This window comes from Lathamus discolor, chromosome 3 (assembly GCF_037157495.1).
Source record: "Lathamus discolor isolate bLatDis1 chromosome 3, bLatDis1.hap1, whole genome shotgun sequence".
NCBI classification, from domain to species: domain Eukaryota; kingdom Metazoa; phylum Chordata; class Aves; order Psittaciformes; family Psittacidae; genus Lathamus; species Lathamus discolor.
The window spans coordinates 5,225,175-5,250,163 of NC_088886.1; the positions used below are offsets into that span (position 1 = coordinate 5,225,175).

Genomic DNA, 24,989 nt, shown 5'->3' on the forward strand with positions numbered 1-24,989 from the left:
ACACTGTCTGTCCACACTGAGATACAGTGGTGCTAACACTGCTTGCATTAGGACAGGTCTCCAGGACAGCACTCCATTTAAAACCAACATTTGGAAGACAGGGAGGCATCATTCATTAAGTGATGGTGATACTGAGAATAGGGAGAAACTCTGAGAAATGAAATGTTAGGTGCATTGTAATACTATTTGTGTAGTTCATTAAATAGTCTGCATATGCTCTACTGTTTTCTAGTTTCTTCTCTGTACAGGGAACACCTTTCCTATGAAGACAGGCTGACAGAGCTGGCCTTGTTCAGCCTGGAGAAGGGAAGGCTTCTTAAGGGGACGCCTTAGGGCAGCTCCCAGTGCCTAAACGGGCTACAAGAAGCCTGGAGAGGGGCTTTGGCCAAGGGCCTGGAGGGACAGGACAAGGAGAATGGCTTTAACCTGCCACAGGGGAGACTGAGCTGAGCTCTTAGGCAGAAGCTCTTCCCTGTGAGGGTGCTGAGGCGCTGGCACAGGGTGCCCAGAGAAGCTGTGGCTGCCCCATCCCTGGCAGTGCTCAAGGCCAGGTTGGATGCAGGGGCTTGGAGCAACCTGGTCTAGTGGAAGCTGTCCCTGCCCCTGGCAGGGGGGTGGAACTGAGTGATCTGGAAGATCCCTTCCAACCCAAACCAGTCTGGGATTATATGATTTTCTGGTTTTGGCAGCCTTCATCTCTATTACATTATCTGTTCCAAGAAGTCTTACCTTATTAATGCTGTCACTGCCATTGTTGCTTTGTCTCTATAATTCAGGGTAAGACTAAGGACAGAGGTCTGAACAAGCTGCATACATTTGGGAAGGATAGAGTTAGAGATGGCCTTCTGCTTCTGGGACCTCTGAACTTCTCTGAGGTTTTGGAAGCTTGGATTTAAGAGCTGTCCTTAACAATAGACCAAATCAGAACCCTGGATCTTAATTAACACTTCTGCATTTAGAATTACTTTTCTGCACACAATAGAGCTGATTATTACTGAAAGTCTCTTCAAAGGAGTTAATCTGATAAATCAATGTGGCCAATGTAGAGAAGTCTGGTGGAGCATTTTCAAGCTGTACCAGGATCTGTCAAAAAGAGTAATGAGCATCAAATACTCAAAAGTACAACATTTTTGGGGTGGAGAGGAGTAAGATAAATGACACACATAAACACAGAAAAGGAGGCAAATATGACATTAAACTGGGTCAGCAGAAGCAAACTTGTAGACGCTAACAGGGAACGCTGGATCTGTTTTGACTGACAACTCCAAGAGCAGATGGCAAAGAAGCGAAAGTGATGTATGGGAGCACTGGGATGACACTGGTGCTCCTTCAGATATATCCAGCTCAATAGTAATAATAATGATCCTGCTGTGAATGAAATTTCATTCCCTGTCATATCCAAGCGAGGAGCAGCACACTGAAGATAGCTTGGTAGTAAACTCATCATGAAAATGGAGAAATGTGAAGACCTCAGACTGCGGCTATTGTAGAAGATTACAAAGTGAGCAACAGGCCAGGTCTGTGTTTGCAGCAAACAACGGGGAGGTTTCTGGGGAAGGTTTTTACCACTCTAGGGGAAAACTTTCCATCTTATTCTGGTTTAAGATATCTTTTCACAGTGCCAGGGCTCAGATGATAGGCAGTTTTGGATGCCAGTGATACATGAGTAGAAATATAAGATAGAGTAGCTATTTTTATCCAAAAGTGCAAGTGATGAATTCCTACTGATAAAAAGGGTGTTATTTCTCTTTCTTATATATGAAGTCACAGAAGCAAACAGAGGAGGGTTATGTACACAGAAGTGTAAAAAGACAAAAAGCCAAGCTTGAAATTAAGAGGGAGGAAGAGGCTATACCTAGAGTCAAGAAAAAAGAGAAATGGCAAGGTATTAGAGAGATGTTAAAATTCCCTTCTCAACAGGCTCCGACTCCGAGGTGGTGCCCCTGACCTCCACTGATGTCAAATGTCAGTCCTGGCTGGCCTTTAGTATTCTAATTCACCTTTCTGACATTAAAGGATGGAAGGTGGGCTGGAAAACACCAAATTAATCTGGGAGGTGTTGTATGCCCACATAGAGTGCTGGCTTTGGCTCACGTATGGGTTACTATTACAGCATTTACCTGTTGTACCACGTGTGTTCCTGTTCCTATCCACAGCTGACTCTTCCACGAAGTTCAGTAGGAGAAGTTATATGATTTATGTTAGATAGATACATGTTTAATTCTTATTCTTTGTAGATTTCATGCCCCTCCTAGACTTTCAGGTTCTAGCTGAACCTGGAGCAGGGAGTATCAGAAAGGGACCATCAGGAGCTTTTAGTCTCAAGACTTCTAGTCCAAAATATTTGTACCCACCAGATTAACAGCCACTCTAAAGATTGGGTAAATCAGGCCTCGCTATTCCCTACTGATCAAATCAACTGTACCTGATAGCTTTTTTGGGGGGAATGGCTGTGCTCTTTTTGAATGATTTGATGGTCTAGGATAATCTTTATAAAGAATCACAGGGGAACCAGCTTTAAATGTTTCATGGAGTAATCTCAGACTTGGAGCTGGAGAAGAAACTGCGTCCTCTGAAATACGTGCTGCTGTTCCTGCCTTTGGTATTAGCGGATAGTATGAGCATAGGTAACTTGTAAACAAGTTTTTCTTCTCTTTCAACTCTCTGAGCAATTTATGTCACCTTTTTTCATAGGCAATGCTAAGACAGACTTACCAGCTCAAGTTGAAAGTGAAACAGATGAAGGAGGTGGAGGGGAAAAGCATTTCCTTTTCTCAGCTCTGTATGGTGAGACAAAAAATGTAGGTTATGAATGAAAATATTGAATCACAATTCTTCAGGCAGTTTTATACTTAAATCATAGTCTTGTCAAGTCTGTGTTTGATATGCTTTAATTAATGCTTCCCTTGCTTTGTGTTTGATTTTGATGTGCATGTGATAGATTCATACAACCTGAAATGATCAAAACCAGGCATTTGTCAGTGTCAACCTCTGTGTTAAGGTCTCAGTCGGCTCCGTGTACATCCTAGGTGAGGAAGGTGGGAATGGGTTATTAGAGGAATGGGAATCACCTATTAAGAAATCACCTAGTCAATGAAGCTAATACAGTTTTCATTAGGCTCTGTGCAGTACCAGGATGAAATGAGTTTGGAAAATCAAGTCAAACTGAGTATGACATCCCCTGTAATGCAGTGGAGGGTTGTTCACAGGCTATAGGTTTGTATTTGTTAGTGACGTTTGTTCACTCTTCCAGTGGAAAATCCTCATTTTCAGCAATCGCCATCTGAAAGTCCTGGCTTTTTGTGAGACAATATTTGAAAACACCCTTATTATTTGAGACATTCCAATAGGAAAGGAAGGAGCTGGAGCATGTAATTGTTCTCCTAGGGACGAGTGGTGGGATGATGCTAACAGCAGAAGCAGTTAGGAAGAAAGTTCACAGAATCCCAGACTAGTTTGGGTTGGAAAGGACCTTAAAGCTCACTCCATTCCAAACCCCTGCCACAATCAGGGACACCTTCCACTAGAGCAGCTTGCTCCAAGCCCCATCCAACCTGGCCTTGAACACTGCCAGGGATGGGGCAGCCACAGCTCCCCTGGGCACCCTGTGCCAGTGCCTCAGCACCCTCACAGGGAAGAGCTTCTTCCTAATACCTCATCTAAATCCTCCCCTTTGTCAGTTTAAAGCCATTCTCATTGTCTATCACTACATGCACCTATAAAAGCCCCTTTTTAGCTTTCTTTGTAGCCCCTTTAGGCACTAGAAGCTGCTCTAAGGTCTCCCCTGAGCCTTCTCCAGCCTGAACCAGCGAGCTCTCTCAGCCTGGCTTCAGAGCAGAGCTGCTGCAGCCCTCCTAGCATCTTCATTGCCTCCTCTGGACTCTCTCCAACAGCTCCATGTCCCTCTTGTGTTGTTGCCCCCAGAGCACAGTAGATGGGGAGAATCCCCTCCCTCGACCTCCTGCTCACACTGCTGGTGATGCAGCCCCGGACACGGTCTGTAGTTGAGCTTTGCTCACAGATGGTACTGGCAGTGACAGCAGACCGTGCATCAACTTCAGCCAGTGATGACTCTTTTTCTCCTGTTTCCCTGGGTAACCTCCTCAATCAGTTAGGATGTACAGTGGTACGTCAGCTTCCGTTCCTGGCTCGCTCCAAGTGCCTTGTGATGTTTCAAGCATCCTCATTGCTGTTCATTTCCTTAAGTGTTAATAAAAGTAATACCTGCTATCTGTAAGGTAGTGCTTGATGGGATAAAGTGCTTTGATAAGCTCTTAATTATATGGTTTCTTACAATTTGTTGACTTCCCTTCACAGCAATCGTGGGATGCTTCTAATGCAAGGCCTCATTCTCAGCAGCACTGTCATTTGACATAATTCTGCTGATTTCATTAACTTACCCTGATTTGCACCCCATTTTTTTTGCAAGTCGATCACAATGATTGATTGACAAGGAAAATAGGTTTTATCATCTTTAGTCTCCAAATCGAACGGTTATAGCAGTTGGATTATGTTAATCCTGGCGGCATCTTCCGTTGGCTGCTTTGCATTGCTGAACAGAACCGCCTTCGTCTCGTCCCCCCTCCACCACCCAGGCAAATTAGGGGATTAAGCCAAGAGGTGTTTAAGCTTAGCATTCGATTGACACACATGGTTATGCAAATTGCGAAGGAATGCACGAGACTCTTGAAACTTAGCTTGAATATTGGATGTCTTCAGCGTGGGAGCATACAGAAAACAGCAATAAACAGTGAAACTAAGGCTTAGTTATAAGTAATCAAGATTTTGAGTCCATTTTGCTGAAGTGCTCTGGGACAAAGAGCTCATCCTTTCTAGGCTGTTGTGCAAGACTCTTGAAACACAAACCTGCCTTTTCCTTCTCAGCTTGCCAATAAGAAAATTCAGCACTACAGAAACAAATGCCGAGTGGTGATAAGCAGGCTGGATTTTTTCTTGTACTGGATTGTACAGTACTGCTGCTGTTTTCCCCAATATCTCTTGCAATAAACCCCTCTGCCTGTTTTCCTGGCCTGTTATGAACAGTTCAGTTTGCCGTGGAAGGTGACATGTGGCAATTAACAGCATTTCAGTCTAACGTACCACCGAGCACAAGGGCTCATGACTTGAATTTCCTTTGAGGGTTTTTCCCTGCTCAAAAGAGGAAGAAGTCCGGAGGGAAATGTGCCAGCCGGCTATCCAGGGATCAAAGAGATGAGGAGTCATCTGTACTCGGTCATTTCATCAACCTTGAGATCTGTGTACCCCCTCTGAGCAGGTGGGAGGAAACAAGTAGGTTTGAAACGCAGGCAGGAGGCAGGAGCTTGCATGATGCATTGAAATGTTAAATCAAGTGTATTATTTCCATACATACATGGCAGGTGAAAGGCAGAATAAAACGGCTCTGTTGTCTACCACAGCCTACGAGGGAGACCCAGTGTGCGATTAAATAATGAATCAGATATCATCACAAATGATAATGTTCCACTGTAAATAATTCCATTTGTTTACCCTACTTTGGGATTGAAGTTCATCTCCCTTAGGGACTCCTTTGACTTTTGATGCTCTTTTGATTTGCAGATGCTTGAGTTTTTGCTGCTTTCCAGAGAACCCTCAAAAAGGTTCAGCAACCAACAGAACTAAGGGAATAATTCCCAGCAAATAACTTCCTGGCTGAATTTAGCATCTTTATTTGTGTAAAACAGCCCTCCACGTTGTGTATGGTTTGCATTAATTTATTGTTAAATTAGTAATAAGTATGAATTCCCCTCAAGCTGCCGTCCTTCTATTTTTATGAAGAGAATATAATATTGGATCTAAGGAGGAAATTCTTTCCTGTTAGGGTGGTGAGGCCCTGGAATGGGTTGCCCAGGGAGGTTGTGAGTGCTCCATCCCTGGCGGTGTTCAAGGCCAGGTTGGATGAAGCCTTGTGTGGGATGGTTTAGTGTGAGGTGTCCCTGCCCATGGCAGGGGGGTTGGAACTGGATGATCTTGAGGTCCTTTCCAACCCTAACTATTCTATGATTCTATGATTCTAATATAAACTCCAGTCGGGAAAGAGCTGATTTTTAGAACTAGTTTATGTGTGACTGAAGAAATACGTATTGGTTTTGTTTCCTGCTTGGATGACTACAGGATTGCCCCTGGTATAACTGTGTCCAAACATAATACTGCCCAATGCGAATGCCTGGTTTTGTTTTTCTTAATTCATAGTTAAGCTATGAAAGTTCGATCTCGGAAAGGGAACACGAGGCAGGAAAAGGACATCTTCTGTGTTTTCCTGTAGAGAAATCATATGGAGGAATATACTGTAAGGGAGAAATAGTGCAATTACTATTAATGGGGTTTACTTGACTTTTGCTTTGGGAAGCAGTATTTTTTGCAGGTGACTACTGCATAAATCTACTAAATTATTCTTTCAGTGGATGAAGAGGGTGGGCACGTATATTTGCATATATTATGTCTTTTGTGTATATGGTGGATGTAAATCCAGACTAACGCTGGCACCAGAATATTGATGTAAAGATTGGAGTTAAGTGTAAGAGTATGTGGTGAATGCTACAGTGATGCAATGCATTTCATTGGAAGTATCTCAGAAATCCCTTTTAACTTACTGTATTTGTCAGGAAGTCATAAAGAAAACGTTAAGCAATTGTCTCATAGAAGTGGAAGGGATGTTGTACCGATACTCCCTTCTTCCACACCAGGAGTAAAGGGGAAACACCTAGAAAGGAGCTGCTTGGCTGGAGGGAGCCTGGGGCATTGGGAGCAGCAGAAACATAGGGCACTACCATCTACTCACTGTCACTCCTGATGAAAGAGTCTCCTGCTTTTGATTGTTGGATACAGGATATTTTTTGTAACAGAGGTCAAAAGGAAACTTCCAGAAAGAAAAACCTTCTTTGTATTTCACCTAAGGATCCAAATCACTCTGTATTTGACGGATATCAAGTCATGCTACCTGGTTTACTTTGAGACAGTGCCACTAATCCTACAGGGGCTACCTCAGTTCAGCCTGGTAAAATGAGGTAATGACATCGGTATTAAGCTCCATAAAATCTCTGGATGGGAAATGCTGAAGTAAAGAATTACAGCATAAAATTCAGAACATCTATCTATGCACAGGAGACTTGTGGCATTCCTGGGCATGTGTGTCAGTACTTCTGTCTCACTAAATCAGAGGTCTGAGGTTTCTTTTTCTTTTTTAGGTGCCATCAGCAGATGCATGTCCTAGCTGAGAAAGCCAGGAGTTTCCTGAAGTCATAAAAAAGAAGGAAAAATATCCCCAGGCTGTGAGGAAGGATGATGGCAAGACAAATCGAATGTCTCTTTCTGGCAGAGGCAGAAGTTTGCTAGATGTTTGCATGGATCCTCACCTGGAAGTTACGTGCCTTGAAGTTTTGAATGTTCAGGGAGACCTGAAGTACACCAGTGAAGGTGGGTTTTGTTTCCTTATGGGCGCTCCATCCTGAGGCATTCCCAGACATGCCTGACTGCAAAAGGAAGCAGTGTACTCACAGTGCAGCTCGGATGTGAGGGCTATTTAATTGCTGGCTCTAGAGGCCTTCACATTGCATCGCAGGTGATATTTGGTTTCCAAGCCCATAAGGATGGGACTTGTGTAAAGAACTGGTAATTTGCTCTGCTTGGGGTACATAAGCCAAAGTCTCCATGTGCAGGGAGGCCTCGATAATGAAGATGTGAAGGTAGAAGTAACTTTTTCTTAATCTTTCATTACAGTATGGAACTTTTTGGGTAACAATTAAACGAACTTCTGAGATGAGCTGAATAACAGTGAACCTAAACAAAGTCCATGCTGCGTGCTGCCTGCTTCCCTGTTGTCTTCAAGCAATGTTTACTGTAACTGCTGGGGAGTGTGGCAGGGAAATCTCCTCCTCATTTCCATTTCAAACTCTGCCTGCTCTGAGATGAGTATAATCAGTCCCTCACTGCAGTTGTGCACTGCAGCATCTCTGCTCCTGCTCCCTCTCTCGGGGCTTGCTCCCTCGCTTGCTCAGCTGTTCATGGCACTCTGCTTCCCAGCTGATTCAGAGGCACAGGAGCTCAGGTGGTTCTCCAGCACTCTCTCATTCAGAAGCACTTACATGGCTTTTTTGCTCAGACATCTGTGTTTAAGGAATGGAAATTCATGTCACTTGCATCTAGATCTTTTCCAGGGATCTTTTGCAGCACTTCCTGATTTTGTGTCTCTTTGGATGGGATTGCAGATAAGCATTTGTATGTTTGATGCTCCTCATTGTCATCATAGTATTACGATAGAACAGCTTGTGTTGGAAGGGGACTTAAAGCTCATCCAGTTCCAACCCTTGCCACGGGCAGGGACACCTTCCACTGGAGCAGCTTGCTCCAAGTGCCTGTGTCCAACCTGGCCTTGAACACTGCCAGGGATGGGGCAGCCACAGCTTCTCTGGGCACCCTGTGCCAGCGCCTCAGCACCCTCACAGTGAAGAACTTTCCCCTTGTTCTATCACTACATGCCCTTGTAAAAAGCCTCATCCAACCTGGCCTCTTGGTACAAACGCTCTCCTGATGCAAGCCGAGAGCCTTCCCAAAGCTCAGGGAGTTAATCATACCAGCAGCAAACTTTTGAACCGAACTGATCATCCTGTTGGGATGATCCTGTCTGCCTTTAGCAAGTGTTTTTGCTAAAAGCAGGAAGGAACCTACACTGGAGTTGGAAGCTCCTGCTTTGTACCTTACTTAAGAAGAAAACCATTACGATCTCAGAGACACTGTAATTTAACGGGAGAAAAACAGGGCTTGAGATTTGCCATATATTTTTGCCAAGAGTTGTATTCCTCACACAGATATGGAGGGGTTGGAGCAGATTGGGCTGACAGATTGGAAGTTCAGTGCTATTTTGTAGGCATGGTTCTTCTCTCCATCCTCACCCAAACTCCAGAAAGGAAATAGAATGGGAGAAACTCAACATAAGAAGGGCAACCGGGGGACATCTCCATCACATAATCAATAGGATATTTGACAGCTTTATTCGTCTTTTATCACCCACAAGTTAAGGATAACGAAATGTCTGAGACAGCCATTGTCAAAGGGCTCAAGGTTTGCATGGAAGAAGCCTATAAGCAGGAAGAGCTATTGCTCTTGTAATAAATATGTGACATAGGAGAGCTGGTAAGAGATTGGGGCCAGGAAAAATGGTTTAGTCAAATGTATTGGGGCACAGTGACCAAAGGTTAACACCCTGTCACACGTCCCTGGCCACTGAACTCAGCCACTATTAACACCCCCAGCAAGGCTCCCTCCCTCCCCTGCGAGCTGCAATAACTACAGATGCTTTAATGATCTTACAGATGAGGGAAAATGCAAAGCAGCTTAAGTCTCATTTTGTAGCTATTACAAGCTTGATCTCCTAGAATTAGACAGAAACTCCAATCACTGTCTCACTGCTGTGGTTTTGCAAGTTAACACATGAATTTCTTTCTCACCAGGGATTAATTTTGCTGTTTGGTGACATCCCATTGGAAGAGTGGATCCAAAGAGCAAGCAGATACCTATAACACAGACAGTGATACTCCTTCCTGAAGGGCAGCCCAGCAGGCCAGTTGCCTATCGACAGAGCTGGGTTAGGTCAGAGCTTTTGAGAGAGACACTTAACATCAAACTGTGAACAAAAAGGGAAGTTTGATCTACTGTGGCTATAAGCTGTCACTCAAAAGTATTTCTGCCTTCAAAGTCCGTCTTCAAGCAGCAAGAGCAGACATCTGTATTCTTTCTCCCTGCACGGGGGAGGCAGCAGCAGGGAAGGAAACCTCTTGTGGGAGAGCCAGGCAGAACTGGCCAAAGAAAAGAAGTCAGCATGGGAAGGAAGAGCGGTGCCACATCCCACTGGGCCCAGAACGCCTCTTAGTGTCCACACTTGATCTAGGAGACCTACCTCTGCTGCCCAAAGGCACCGCTGGAGCGGGATGCTGCTGCCCAGCTTGGGCAGCGGTTCGGGTGTCCCATTCCTCCGAGGCAGCTTTCGACTGCAGCCCCCCCGCCAGGAAGTCAGGTGCGATGGGCAGCCCGGCCCCTCTACCTGTGCGCTGCAATGACTTCGGCGACTTCCTCGCAGATTATCTCCCTGCGCTGGGGCAGAAGGAGGAGACAGCAGCCAGGGCAGCGGATGATGGTGAGAGTGGCCAAAGGAGACGCGTCGCTGGGTGTCGGGAGGGTTAAAAGCGGGTGCGGGCGGGCAGACAGCGATTTGGAAGCCGCGGCCCCACACTCATCCCGTAACAACAACCCCCGAGCCCCGACTGAGGAGGCCGGGCCGATGCTGCTGGGCGAGAGAGTGGGGGGGGTCCTCGCCGTGCGCAGCCTCCTGCCCCCGGGCCTGGCCGGGCTGTGCCGGGCGGGGCGGGGGGCTCCGAGCCGCGCCCCGCTATTAGGGGGAATGCGGTAGCAGCGCGGTGGCTGCAGGGGCTCGGCGCTACCGCTGCGCGGGGAGCCGCGTCCAGCGGCGAGAACGAAGGGGAGTGAGGGAAGGGAAAGCGAAGGAAGGAAGGAAGGAAGGAAGGGGGCGCGCAGCCCTCCGCGCCGAGCCAGGAGGATGAGCGGGGCGCTGCGGGGAGCGGCGCCGGCTGCAGGTAGGAGGAAGAGCGAGCCGCGGGGATGCGCGGTTTAGGGGGCTGCGCCCGTACCCTTCCGCCCCGCCGTTGCGCAGGTGGTGGCGGTGGTGGTGGTGGGGTGGCCGCTGCCTCCGCGCACCCCGGTGCGGAGGGAAAGGTGCGGACTTGAGCGCAAAGTTTTATCTGCCGGGAGGGAGGCGCTGGCGGGCGGGCGGCAGCGAGCGAGGCGGGGGGGGGGGAGACGGGACCCGGCCGGGCTGGTGCCTCCGCGGCTGGCGGCCGGAGCTGCGCGCCCGGGACGTGCGTGCGAGCGACGGCTCCGCTCGGGGAACCCGGAGCTCAGCGGCGTGTGGAATAATTTAACACTTCCAGAGCCAACTTGGAGCTGCGGGGAGCGAACGGGAGGCACCGGCTTCTTCCCTGGGTTTGTGTTTGTGTGTGTGTGACTTGAGCGGGGATTTCTCCATCCACTGCGCGCAGCCGGGAAGGAGCAACTTGACCCAGCTCTGTCCCCGCTTGGTTTCAGATTTGCAACCCGACTAAATATTTGGGTGCCTTTCAGGCTTTTTCCTCAACGCCTGTGTCTAGTGTAGGTGATGAATCGGTGAGCTTAGTGGGCAATTAGGCATAACCTTGTAGGAGAATAATTAGGCGAGGATAAATGGGGTTTGACTGGTGATGTGGTACACCATGCGCCCGGTAGCTGTTTCCTAGTGTGTGCAAATTCGGTGTGCTTTGGATTGTGAATGAAAATCAAAGTGTGATGACAGATATGTTGTTACTTCTATTGGAAGAATATCATTTTCCTTGCTAGTGAAATATATGGCAGCTTTAAAGTGAAATGTTGGGGGTGGGATACAGAGAGGGGATGCGTTTTCTGGTTCTGGTCAGCCACAGAGCGTTTTTCCTCCCGTTTAAACATGGTCTTTCTAGTGCTGCTGGTTGCTTTGAGCATTTGGTTTTGCAGAGCTGAATAGCTTTCCGTGCCCTGGGAGCCTCAGGAGAAGAGGTGCACTGCTGTCTGTTGAGGGTAGTCCTTTTAACTGATCTGTTTAAATAATGCTATTATTAAATGAGTGCAAATTGAAGCAAATGTATTTTTCATTGCCCACAAGTTGTGTTTCTGAGCTCAATCCCTTTTTATGCCCAGAGAGGCTTTTGCACTGCAGTATTACAATACAGCCATATTAAAAAGGTCCTTGGAGCAAATAACCCTCTGATGCTGCAGCTACGCTTTCAGTAGACTTCAATAGTTCTATGGGAAATAATCATGTTGGATTTAAGGAATCTGAGCTGATTTGACTGTGCTTTTTAAATTGTGTTGTTAAACTGCCTGTAGGTATTCATGAGTGGTAAATCTAAACCCAAAATCTAAGTAAAAAGAGCCCCAAACCTAAAGCTTTTATTTGATTTGAGTGATTTTTCTCCTTTTTGCAACAGGTTCTTCTGTTCTTCTTCTTCTTTTTTTCTTTTTCTTTCCCCTTCTTCCTTTAATTCTCAGTGAGGGCTGCTGCTTGAATATATTTCCTTAACCAGGTAGAGTGCAGTGGTACATGATACCACCATTCTCTTCTGTGCCTGGTTTACTCTGCCTGTGATGCTGCAAGCAATGAAGGCAAGGAGAACTAGAGATGAAAGGGAAAAAGATGCCTGAGGTTGGTGGTGTTGGCAAATGGAGTGATGAAGGCTTATTCTGAGGAACCTCAGCACATTTCAGATGGTGGTTTCTATGGGATGTAATGCTGAAGTCACAGTGTAGGTCAGCACATTTCCTCCCGTGATCTTGCATCAAATTCTCCACTGGGTACTTGGGAGGTGTGAAAAGCAGCAGTGGAACTAAGCTGCTTACCTTCTAATGTCAATATTTAGTGCTAAACCTTCAGCTTTGAGTGGAAGGCAAGCAGGTTGCTTGCTTCCCTCTAACTGCAGCTCTTCATGACTGGTTTTTGTTTGCTCTAGTAAACAAACACATATCTCTTAAATTGAATTAAATGTATAAACTGCTTGAAGCAGAGAGGGGCCAAGAGGATGACTCTGTTTTAAGTAACAAGATATTAATGTAGCATGACACTGGCTGAAGTACAGCTTTGGTCTGATCATTCCAGCAGTGCTCTGAGCAAACCCTCTGTGTCCAGCACCCTCCTCCTGGATCATACAAGTGCTTGGGGTGACTTGTGGGGTGATGCCTGCTTGACTGACAGATGCTTATTGCAGAGTGGCACCCGGTGCTCTCTTATTTTGCCTCTGTAATGATTTCCTCCAGAAAGCTGACAGAGAATGAACTTGTTTACAGGCAGGTTTTGGAAGGGTTCCTCGGGTTGCAGAGAGGAGGGCAGGGAAATCCTTCCATTTTTAGCTCTCTCTAATCCCAAGCTTCTGCTCCTGTAGTCATGCTAATTCTGTATTGATTGTTGTAGCAGGGACTACTGCGTTTCAGAGCACACTAATGCCAATGTTTCCACTCCAGATAGAGTAGTTTTAGGATGCAAGTGGGAAGGAAGGAGTGGCTGAGATGTTATTCCAGTGAAGCCACTTCACTTGTACACTTTTGAGATTAAATTTCAGTGGAAGGACTTAAGCTTTCAACCCTGTGTTTACTGTAGAAATGCCAAGTAATCTTGAGCACTACTTACCTGAAGGATGCCAACTTCAGTGTTCTCCTGTTCAAGCCTGTTTCTCCACTGAAGTGAAACTATGGGAACGGATGAGTGTATGGTTGAGGATGGGTATTGTTTCCAGTGTTCGTTTCAGCTACTGTGTGCAAGAGGAGCTGAGCTGGAGTAAAAACTGGTACCCAGAATGGCAGAAAATTGGAGTCAGTCACTTCTGATGATAAGCTTTCTCCCTACCAAATTTGTATGTGTGCTGCAGATCAGAAACATAGTCTGTGTTTCTTCAACCATCTGAGTCTGACATAAAATTCCTTTGCAGATCCATCTGTGCTCACTGGATGAACCCAAGGCGTGCTTGTGCCTGACACAAACCTGCTACAAACCTATAATTTCACCACGTAGTTTCATCCCTTAGTACTAGGATTTGCCACTGAAAGTAGTATGCTGTTGGAGGTCCCACGTCACCCCTTCCACACTTGGTGTAGAGAAGTAAGCATGATGTTGCAAAGAACCCAGCCTGGAGCTGGCAAATACAGTGCTTTCACAGTGACACCTATTCAGTGTCTACAAGGGGGAAGGGAGAAGGGTTGTGATCCTCATGAGGAAATGCCAAAATGAGTATGTTCTGTGTTCCCCATTCATCTGACTGCGGTTGTGCTCTGGGATTTTTAAGGATGTCCTTCTGCTGTCAGAGCTCTAAGGAAAGAAGCAGGTGACATGATTGTGGTTGTACACGTCACCAGGGATGCAGAAGCAGGCTGGAAATGAAAACAAGCAGTTCTCTGCTGCTACGAGCTCTTGGAGGAGGGAGTGAAAAGTATTCTTTTGAGTAACCTGGATAGCAGATGGAATGACCCTATATATGGTGTCTATAAAACAGCTTGTTGGATAAAATGGTCCCATTATGGGAAGTGCAGAGGGCAAAAAACCTCTTGACAATCGTTTTGGGATTGTTCTACAAGAAAATCAAAGGCTTGTCAGTTTTTGCTTTTATGCACATAAATCACCTTTGCTCCTCCTGTTTGTAAAATGCATTGGGTCAGGACTTTTCAGTTTGCCTCCATAGTATTGTGGGTACTTACAGTAGAGTACACATTACAAACAACAGGAGATTCATATTTCATAGCGCTTTTCGTTTTTCATCCCTATGCCAAGTTAAAGAACTTCCAACTTGCCTGTAAAATAGCGTGAAGATTGTGCAAGCCAGTTAGAAGTGAGGAGAATATGTTCTGATATTCCTCTCTCCTATCCACAGATTGATGCATTCAACAGCCAAATTCTTTGATTCTTGCAACATTTAAACATGAGTGACTTAGTGGAAAAATACTGTGTGAATATTTACTCCTGTTTTAATGTAGCAGAGTTCTATTGAAGTCAAAGCAACTGCATCTGCCTCCTTAAACTCAGGGCAGGGCCCAACAAAGGATGTTTCTGACTGGCAGGAGGCTGAGTTTGGTACCTCTACACTTCCTTGCAGGGCTATATTTTAGGAATAAAGAAAAAGAATCTTATAACATCAGTGGGATTTCTCATTTGAGAAGTTAAATGCTCCGCAGTGAGAGGTGAGGGTTTTACTCCAGCTCCCAAAGCATTTTCCTTGATTAATGTATACAGAATGTATGTTGGGATTGCACAACACTGATAATTCACACACCTCTGGAGTGGAATACAGCAGGCATTCTGGGCTGGAAGCATTATGCAGGAGGGGTTTAGGGAAGAGGAATGAAGAAAAACTAATCCAATTGAAACTGTAAGGGGAATTTAGGAAGCAGAATGCAATTATCTGAGTTGGATATTGGCCAGGACATGTTAGTTAACATTTTTACTCTTGCAAGAATTGTCATGGGATCTTTAATGATGATGAATGGTCAGGGCTCTCTTTTACATCTCATTTGAAAGCCTGAGCTTTCACTTCGTCATGAGGATGAAGTGAATGCTTTACCTTCCTTTAGGATATGGGTGCTTCGGTCAATGTGCTTTCCTCCCTGCAGGCTCAAGGCTCTCCGGTCACTCCTGCCTTGCAACTCCATGTGCCCAGGGCTTTTCTTCACCTTGGGTTGCTAAGCTGAAAGGAAATCCAGACAGACTCTCAGCATTACTTGATATTTCCTTTCTACTTAACTTCCTTTTTGTGGAGTGGTAGCTAAAGATGCTCTTGCATCGTTGCACCTCCCTTCCCTGGAATTTTGTTGTGTTAGTAGTCATGTCTTTGCATGCGTGTTATTACTTGCAGGTTCTTCTAAACTCTATCAACCTTAGGTATTGTGGCTGAGTACTGTATAACATGGTCCACCTTGGTGACTCCAGGTGATCTTTACATCAGGTTGTGTCAATGAATAGAAGACATTGCAATGGCTCGTTTCAAGGACTAACAAGTCCCAGGTCCAGTTTAGATTAACTCTGGTCTTTGTTTGGAGAAGTCCCCATACAGTTTGAGTTGGCCATTTCTCTCCTCTTCCCTAAGCTGTAGCATGGTGGTTCTCTCCCCTGTTTTAGGAGGACTGTGGGTTGAAGAATTGTCTGTCAATAGTAAGCACATGATAGAGAAACTGGTGTTTCAGGAGAAAGGAGCTGATGTGTAAAACATTTTCTTCTCTATAATCATGATTTTAGCTATCTGAACTTGATCTTCTGCGTAAGAAGTCGTCCACTTATGCATATGTGTTAATATCAGTGCTTTGTGGTATTCAAGCTATAAAAGCAGTAGGATTGCAGTATGCTTCTCAGAGGGAGAAGAGGCTTCATGTTCTTTTGGAGGTTTTGGGATGGTGCATTTGTGATTCAGTCAAAATACAGTTCTGTGAACTTGAAGGACTGCTCTGCATCTACCGAGGTGCCTTTTAGTGTGTTCATCAAAGGGCTTGAAGTCTGTCTTAGAGGTCACGAAGCAGTGGCTGGTGGTGAGAGATAAAATGAGATATGATGCAGACACATTAACATCCATGCGTCCATTTTATTAGAAATACATGAAGAGCAGTGTAATAGCAGATACTTCTTTATTTTTCTTTTCTACTAGAAGTCCTGCCTTGAGATTTTGTTTTCCTGCAAGCTAAAACATCATCAGGCTAGGCTTCTAGGCTACCCATGTCACTAATACTCATGTGCAACATAGATAATCGAAAGCTAACAGGGTTAATACTCTCCTTATAGCAAAGACTTTTGCTATGTATGTCAAAATTTCCCCCAAACTCTCATGGTAACATCAATGTCAAGAATTAAAAATGCTGATTTGGAATCACTCAAAATTTACATAATGTATGAAGTGATACATTTTTGCATCCAAGGATTTCCTTTCTACATTTTCCTGCCTTTGTGGGTGCTTTAGATTGTTTTGTAGTCCATGGAAGGATGGGTAAAGCCAATATCTGCATCTATGTGTCTTGAATTTCTGGTTAAAAGGAAGAGCTGACCACTCCACTCTGTGTTACACAGGCTTACGGTACAGCTGGGGAGTCACACCATTCTGTTCCTGTCTGTTGGAGTTGTCTTGACATACAAGTGGGTCTTAATTACGCTGATCTCCTCTCAGGATGTGAATCAAAATCCCAGCTCTGAGCTTTTTAAGAGGTTCAGAGTATGTGGAATGTAATGTTAAGGAGCAAAATGAATCTTCATTGTCATGCAGAAGCATTGGAGGAAACCACTCTTCCTTATCTTGGTAGAATAACAACGTCTTTGGTTCAAAGCTTCTTAGATGACTGTGTAAGCCCAGATTTTGTTCATCATAAATAAAATGTATGGGCTTAGGGACTTCACATGTAAATAAAGGGCCCATTCCATCTGCCTCTGTGTGGCTTGACCCACAAAATAACAACAAATGCTTCCACTGCTTGGAAGAATTTGATGAATATATTATGTTGGCCAGGTGTAAAGCTGTGATCTGTGACATTTCATGCCTCATGTGGGCATTATGCGGTCATGCGGCACAGTGGGCTGCGTTAATAGAGTCTTTGGGGATGAAGTGAGAGAGAATATGGACAGAAGCTGTTGTTAGGCAAAATAAATTATAGAGTAGCTCATCCTGTGCGAGAAGGATTGTGAGTGATGTAGTTGCAAACATCATCTTCACCGTGATGGTGCTGTTTGAATTGTGACCTACTTTAATAACGTTCTCTCATTTTTAATATTTCTTTAGTCATTACATTTTGTACACACTCAGGTGGTTTACTGCAAGCTGGGTGGAAATAACAGCGAAGGTCAAGTGCTCTTTGGGCAGATAACTTATGACTGAAAATATTAACTTGTTGTCATTACTGTTTTCCAATGTGAAATCTTATTTGTCTGGCGAATGAAGCGATGATGTCAGGCTTGTGTTAAAGTGTGTCATTACTGTCACTAAGCCAAAGTCCCTCCAGTCATAGGTCTGAGATGTACGTGATCACTGAGCAAGTCTCCCTTTAAATTGATCTATTTTTCCCTACACTGTTAAGCTGGTACAGGCCTTCATCAGAAACGTCTTTCAGATTAGGACTGGCTTATATAGATTTAATGTGTAAATGCCTTCAGTTAGCTAAAGCTAAACTGAAAATTGCGACTTCACTATTGAAATAACCATGCCTCCACATGGGTTTTCAGCCTGTCAAATGAGCTTAAATTCATGCTTTAAATTATATTGGTTCAGTATTTTCCATGGGCAAAAGGCTTTGTGGCTTGGTGCACAGGAGGACTGCATAGAGTTGGAGTCAAGCCTTGGTTAGGATTGAAAGTCTGTTCTTTGTTGGTAATGGTGGCATCACTTCAGTTAAATCACAAGTTGTCTATAGCAATTATCCATACAGATGACTTCCCAACAGTTGTTAGTGGACATGTAAGTGTAAATTGCATGTGAGAGTTTGGAAGAACATGTCCTGAGATCAGGACATCAGGATGAGTGGCCTCTCAAGTCATAATGCCGCTTTAGTACAGTGTGTGTTTTACTGTGTTACAGTGTGTGTTTTACTGTGTTACAGTGTGTGTTTTACTAGGAACAGACATACTGTTAATAGTAAAAAAAAAAAAGAAAGCTTTTCAGCATCCCTGCTGTCTTTACAAATTATAACAGTCGTGTTGGATACTAATGCATCATTTCCTTCACGTTATTGAAGTAGAATAGTTTTATGTAAGGGTCAGCTGTGCTTAGTGTCTGAAATGTTCCAGTTTTTATTATGCATATTTGAGGTTCCTCTTAGGAATCAAGTATAGAAAGAAAACAGCAGGGTTGCAGTGAGTATTCACTGTTTTGGCTGTTGCAGCAGGTTAGGGTCGAAGTGTTACCATCTTTCTCATTGTATGATCAAAATCCTAGTCTTCTGGTTTGATGTGGTGGACCTAAAGGTTTCCCTTATCCAAAGCCAGAGAGATCTCAAAGATGTGGGTGTCTGATTTCCTTCCAAGCTATGTGATTTGAATTCTGTATAGTCATGTCTTGTAAGTATCATATGGAAGAAAACTGGAGTAAGTAGGCGAGTATCCCTCTTTTAAAGGTTCTGGACTGCTGTGCTAGGTTTGGGTTGGACAAGTAAGTTCGGAAGACAGGAACTGTTATATAGAAACAGAAGTGAAGGATTTTTAGCTGAATGTCTGTTTTCTGAGTGCAGTTGAGCTACCCTGGGGAAAGCTTCTGTGTCCCTCCAGTTTAAAAGAGGCAGTGGAACAAGACAAGGTCACCCCAGAAAAGAGACCTGTTAAAACCATATGGAGAATTGAATAAGGAATTGTCTTTTCTGATATATTAAGTGAAGGGTGTTACATAGAATCATAGAAAGTTAGGGCTGGAAAGGACCTCAAGATCATCTAGTTCCAACCCCCTGCCATGGGCAGGGACATCTCACACTAAACCATCTCACCCAGGGCTTTATCCAGCCTGGCCTTGAACACTGCCAGGGATGGAGCATTCACAACCTCCCTGGGCAACCCATTCCAGTGCCTCACCACCCTAACAGGAAAGAATTTCCTCCTTATATCCAATCTAAACTTCCCCTGTTTAAGTTTTAACCCGTTACCCCTTGTCCTGTCACTACAGTCCCTGATGAAGAGTCCCTCCCCAGCATCCCTATAGCCCCCCTTCAGGTACTGGAAGCTGCTCTGAGGTCTCCACGCAGCCTTCTCTTCTCCAGGTTGAACAGCCCCAACTTCCTCAGCCTGTCTTCATACGGGAGGTGCTCCAGTCCCCTGATCATCCTCGTGGCCTCCTCTGGACTTGTTCCAGGAGTTCCATGTCCTTTTTATGTTGAGGACACCAGAACTGCACACAATACTCCAGGTGAGGTCTCACAAGAGCAGAGCAGAGGGGCAGGATCACCTCCTTCGACCTGCTGGTCACGCTCCTTTGGATGCAGCCCAGGATACGGTTGGCTTTCTGGGCTGTGAGCACACACTGAAGCCGGCTCATGTTCATTTTCTCATCGACCAGCACCCCCAAGTCCTTTTCTGCAGGGCCACTCTGAATCTCTTCCTTGCACCTGTAGCTGTGCCTGGGATTGCTCCGACCCAGGTGTAGGACCTTGCACTTGTCATGGTTGAACTTCATAAGGTTGGCATCAGCCCACCTCACAAGCGTGTCAAGGTCCCTCTGGATGGCATCCCTTCCCTCCAGCATATCAACCGGACCACACAGCTTGGTGTCATCGGCAAACTTGCTGAGGGCGCACTCAATCCCACTGTCCATGTCAGCGACGAAGATGTTAAACAAGACCGGTCCCAACACCGATCCCTGAGGGACACCACTCGTTACTGGTCTCCAGCCGGACATTGAGCCATTGACCACATGAAACATGAAACAAGGGAGCAGCAGGTACAGAACAAGTCTGCACAAGGTGGTGGTAACCAGGCAAGCTCACTGCCTTGGGATGCTGTGGGGGCTAAAAGCTTACACAGACGAGTCTTCTGTAAAAGTTTGCGGTAGGACTGAGGAGTAATGCATGGAGTGATACTGCTTCTGGTGTGGAAATGCCAGGTTCCCAAATGTCTGGAGGCTGGGAATGTGTTCTGGTGAATTATTGCAATATGCGTCTGCTCTTGGTGACTGCCAAAGAGTCAAGGTTGCTGCGTACAGGGCCAGCTGGCTCATTGCTCCCAGCCAGAAGGGCTTTCTTAGGTGAAGAACTTAGCCAAAAGCCAGTGTAGGATAGCAAACCATCTCCTCTCCCTTGCTATCATGTCTTTCTCTTGATTTAAAGGTGCTTGAGCTGGACTAGAGTATGGGAGATGGAACAAGTTATTTCTAGGAGACAGGCATCAGTGTTGGAGGAAAGGTGTTAAGTTCTGGCAAGGCACTCAGTGGTGCTAAGGTGTAGAGAACAGAAGTAATTCATTGTGCAGGTGGTATATTTTGCTGTAGTTTGAACCAATGGCTTTGGTTTAAAATCTGTTATTTCACTTAGAATCACAGAATGGTTTGGGTTAGAAGGGACCTTAAAGCTCATCGAGTTCCAGCCCCCTAGAGATGTAATTTGTATCCATCTCTATGTGGCTATGCAGCTGTATGAAGCTTTTACAGTGATCCAGCAGAATTTTAAATGTCTATGTTGGAGGAAAATAAAAGAATAAGTAGTTGGTGTCCTGGCATAAAGTGTCGAAATGGGAACTTGGAAAGGGAATGTGCTCCCTGAAAGGAGAGTGGGGCCAGATGAGGCTGTGTATCAGCATGAAGGCCAAGAGAATAGCCTCAAGGAGAGGTCAGTCCTACTCTCCCAACCTATTTTTCTACAGGCCACGAACATACTGGTTGTGATAGTGGCTGCTGGTCTATTCTGAGCATCAGAAGTTGAAATGAGACGATTCATGAGCAGCTTTGTCAACCAACCATTCCAGCTCCTGACTTAGTGTTTAAAACATCACCTTTTCTGTTTAAAAATCTTGCAAATTTAAACAATCTGTGCTTTTCTTTTTGAGTTTTGAAACCATTCGATTGCATTTAGGTCATGTTTAAAGCTTTGTTCCAAGCTCATGGGATGGAAACTCCAATTCATTTTTATTGGAAGTGGAAAATCTTGCGTAATTGCTTGACTTTAAGAATTAGGCCTTAAGAATAAATATCATGAGACTTGTGATAAAATCTTAAGCACTGTATAAGCCACTGAAGAGCTGTCAAATTGTAATTAGGTTTGATCATTATCAGCCTGAGCCAGATTTGCACAGGTTACCATGAAAAGGCACATGTACCACTACCAATTCCTTGAGCAACTCAGTCCTCAGATAGAACCATTCCTAATGGGGACATAGGTTGACCAGGCATTTCTTTTATTTCCTTTGCATGTTTCTTTCCAGTTCACTTTCCACAAGCTCAGGTTATCTAATGCCAAGTCACAGGAGACCAGGCATTCTTCCCATATAGAGGGATGATTTAGGCTGAATATCACTATTGGTCCTGGAGGTTGTGGTTTGCTCAGTTCATTGTGAATCTGAGTAATCTCAATTCTAAGTGGCTTTCTTAATTTGAAATAAGCTCTGTTTTTCCCCCTGTGGAAATGCTTGTCTGTCCCTGTAACATTCTGTATGCATGTTTTGAAGAAATAAATTGATAATCATGTAGGAAGAGTGTCACCTTGTGCAGGGTTCTAGGGTCAATGCCTTTGTTAGTCGGAGGACCTGGAGCAGAGTTCATCTGTAATGTAACTTATTACAGACTCTATTGCCTTCAGATTATCACTTCAGGGGCAAAACACGGTGGAGTTTACACAAGGCAGCATTTAAAAAGCCAAGTTCAGGTACTGTAATTGTGCGGTGGAGTAGCTTGGAGTTGTATAGTAAAAGAGCCACACAAAAAGGTTCCTCTTAAATTATTAATGAAGTTAGAGTATTTTGCAATTGGCTGGAGGTATTTGGCTGACAACTTTTCTTCCAGTATGTCAAAACTGAGTTTTCACCATTGAAATGATGCTGTATGTCGCCCCTAATAAGGAAATTCACGGTGACAAGGGGATCATATAGCCCCTATTTCAGAGGTACAAATTTGGGGGTGGAATAGTACTTTTTAGCTGTCAGCAGACATCAACAGATAGGAACAGAGACTGGAGCAGTTGTGCTTTTTGAAGGAGGGTAGTGTATCCGTTGAAGGTAGATAATTCATTCTTTTGATACGTATCCTGCTTTAGTTTTCCCCCTTTACGGAAGCAGCTGTATGAACACATGCGCACTGCTATGCACTCCAGCCTTCCAAAGAGTTTCCCAGGAGCAGTTTATGAAGCAGCCAGCATATTTGCCAGTGAGATTTCTCTTCCTACTTCTACCTATTAGTGGCAAACATCATATTTTACCTTGCAAATGTCAGATTCTGGCTCTCTAGCTCTGTTCACCTTTGCTTCCCCTGCAGCTCCCACATCTGATTGGGCTCTCGGCTCCGCAGTTGCCTGGCTAACTTGCTTTCTGCCTCATTTACTCCCCAATGGCCGCTGAACGACGTTCCCTGAATTCAGGACCAGCTCAGCTTAGTGACTGGCTGCTCAGAATGCTGCAGCAGCAGCGCGTTTAGTGACTTCTCTTTTAAGATGTATAGCCATATATCTTTTGAATTGTAAAGCTAAATTTCATTACCTTCACCAGAAGGAAGGAATGAACACTGGGGAAATAAGACACCACTGAGGCTACTGTAAGAAAGTCTAGCTACATGGTTTGGCATAGTGGAGCTTGTGCCAAGTATGGGTGAAGATTGGTACACTCACTGTGTGCTTTACTGAAGCTAAAGCAGAAATTCATGGTTACCTGGTACATCCTGAACATGTGTTACAAATACGAAAGCAAGCCACATGTCAAGTTGCTTGTGGTGCTTGGTATGTTGCACTTGAAGTGTATGCCAGAGTTTTGGAGAGGTTTAACATTTCTTTTTACTGAGCTTAGGACCTCCTTAACATAAACTTAAGGCAACATGCAGCCACTGTCTTAGAGTATTGAGCTTTTGTTGGCATGATGCTTGCAGTAACACTGAATACAAGTAGGGATAGGAGCTCTAAGTGTTCCCCATCAGTTGTTTCTCTCTGTGCAATGCGGTGTAGTCAGTGCTTGGTGGCTCAGCAGAGGGTATTGGACTGATTGCATTCTCACAGGTACACCTACATCTTTGTGGACCCTCATTAATCTGGTCATAGCTGACTTGAAGCCTGTGGGGAGATGAACAAACCTGTGGGAGTGGGGTTTTTCAGTTTCCTTTATTGAGGTTCTGCGCAGAGTTAGGTGTTTTTCAAGGGAGTCTTGCATGGGCAGATTGTCGTGGTTGTTGTCCATGTTTTGTTAGTGACATCTTTCTTCCATCATATTTAAAGCCCTTTTTAAAACCCTGGATGAGTGTATCCTGACTGTTCAAGGAGAACACTGTGATTGCCTGCCTTGGGTAGTGTCTTAACAAAAGATCCCTTTCATGTATGTGTCTCACCCATTGCTTTTACCAATTTTCCCACCTAACTGTAAGTTCTGTCTGGTTTCAGAATCCTGGTTTCTGCAGTGTTGCAAATAGCTGGTATTTTTGCCTTAGAGGTCCTATAAATACCATGTTAACAGCAAAGAAACAAAGTAATACATAAACTCAAGTATGCCCCATCCCTGGCAGTGTTCAAGGCCAGGTTGGAGCAAGCCGCTCTAGTGGAAGGTGTCCCTGCCTGTGGCAGGGGTTGGACCTGGATGAGCTTTAAGGTCCCTTCCAACCCAAACCATTCTGTGATTCTATGAAGTAATTTTGATGTAATTCCTTAGCTAATTGGGCCAACTAATAAAGGAAAATTGGGACTGCGATATGGCATTCATGTGCTTTGCTGTGTTCTGTGGACATCTGCTTTATAATTTTCATGTTGGTAATCTTATAGTTGGTGTATTGTAGAGCTCAGCGCTGAAGCCAGATAGCTGCCTGTGCACGTTTTGGAGGAAGGGAGAGGCAGCAGAAGTGGTCTGAGATCTCATTTTTTGGTATCTTCCTTTTGGAGGAGGCTGAATTTGAGGCGAGCTTGGCATTGCTCCATAGCAGAGGAGCTTGCAGTGATGCTGCAGTTTTGTTGGTGCCACTGCAAGCACAAAAGGCTAAAACAAATCAAAATGAACTGAGAGGAGCAGATGGGGCAAGTGAGAAGTTGGGAAATCATTCAAAGTGTTAGACACAGAACGATTTCAATTTCCCCGAGACAAGTGGGTGCTGTGGCACAACATGGCTCTCTTTGACACTCAACACACGTGGGACAGCTTTGGAATAAACCCGGCATCAGGTGTTCTGTTTCCAAGTCTTCCTGCCTGAGGGAAAGTGTTTGCATTTGGCAAGGAGAGCTGTAAGGGGGTGGAGTGAGGAAAACAAGCTTAGCAGGAATCCTTGCAGGTGTTCTGTTGACCACTCTGAGCATCGTGTGTCTGTATGAGGCATGGGTGAAGTGACTCCTCCTGAGGCAAAAAGGGAGTTTTTAGGGATATCACAAGGGAGTGGGAGTCAAAGTCAGGTAGAGATACCTCAGTTCTTCTAAAGACATTGTCTTGATTTTATTCTTCTCCTTAAAGGGTGCAGTTTTCCTGTAGGATGGTAGTACCCAAAAGAGTAAATTCCTGACGTTGATATTCATATTGAAAACTTCGGTGTCTTCATGTGTGCAGAAGCCAAGCAGTGACCCTCAGAAATGGGACAGAACGGCTCTTTCTCTGAGTCTTTTCAGCCCCTAGTGATGGTTTTGCCGTGTGCTAGCAGTGGATGTTTCTGGGTGTCACCTAACTAGAAGCTCAGGTAAGCCTGTCCCTATGGCCTAAGCTTAATATTTGCCTTGCTTACACTGTTTAGGTAAGCTGCAGTACTACAATGTGTAGAAAGTTGGTAAGCTGGGTTGGAGCGCCTGGTCTAATG

At 44.9% G+C, this 24,989-nt stretch overlaps 1 protein-coding gene and 1 long non-coding RNA gene across 3 annotated transcripts in view; one reads left to right on the forward strand and one right to left on the reverse strand.

Moving 5' to 3' along the window:
- Window positions 1–1,035: 1,035 nt before the first annotated feature.
- LOC136011446 (uncharacterized) lies at window positions 1,036–10,172 on the reverse strand. Its single transcript, XR_010611380.1, has 3 exons — window positions 9,914–10,172; window positions 2,716–2,780; window positions 1,036–1,083 (listed from the first exon to the last, which is right to left on the reverse strand). It is a non-coding gene; the product is annotated as an uncharacterized LOC136011446 (long non-coding RNA).
- Window positions 9,920–24,989, forward strand: part of DAB1 (DAB adaptor protein 1) — a 484,717-nt gene continuing 469,647 nt past the window's right edge. The window contains exon 1 of one of the 2 annotated variants that reach the window (XM_065673261.1): window positions 9,920–10,150. The gene's annotated coding sequence lies outside the window, so the exon portion shown is untranslated. Of the gene's footprint in view, window positions 10,151–10,477; window positions 10,608–24,989 lie in introns of those variants that run through there. The other variant, XM_065673260.1, reaches the window with a different exon arrangement.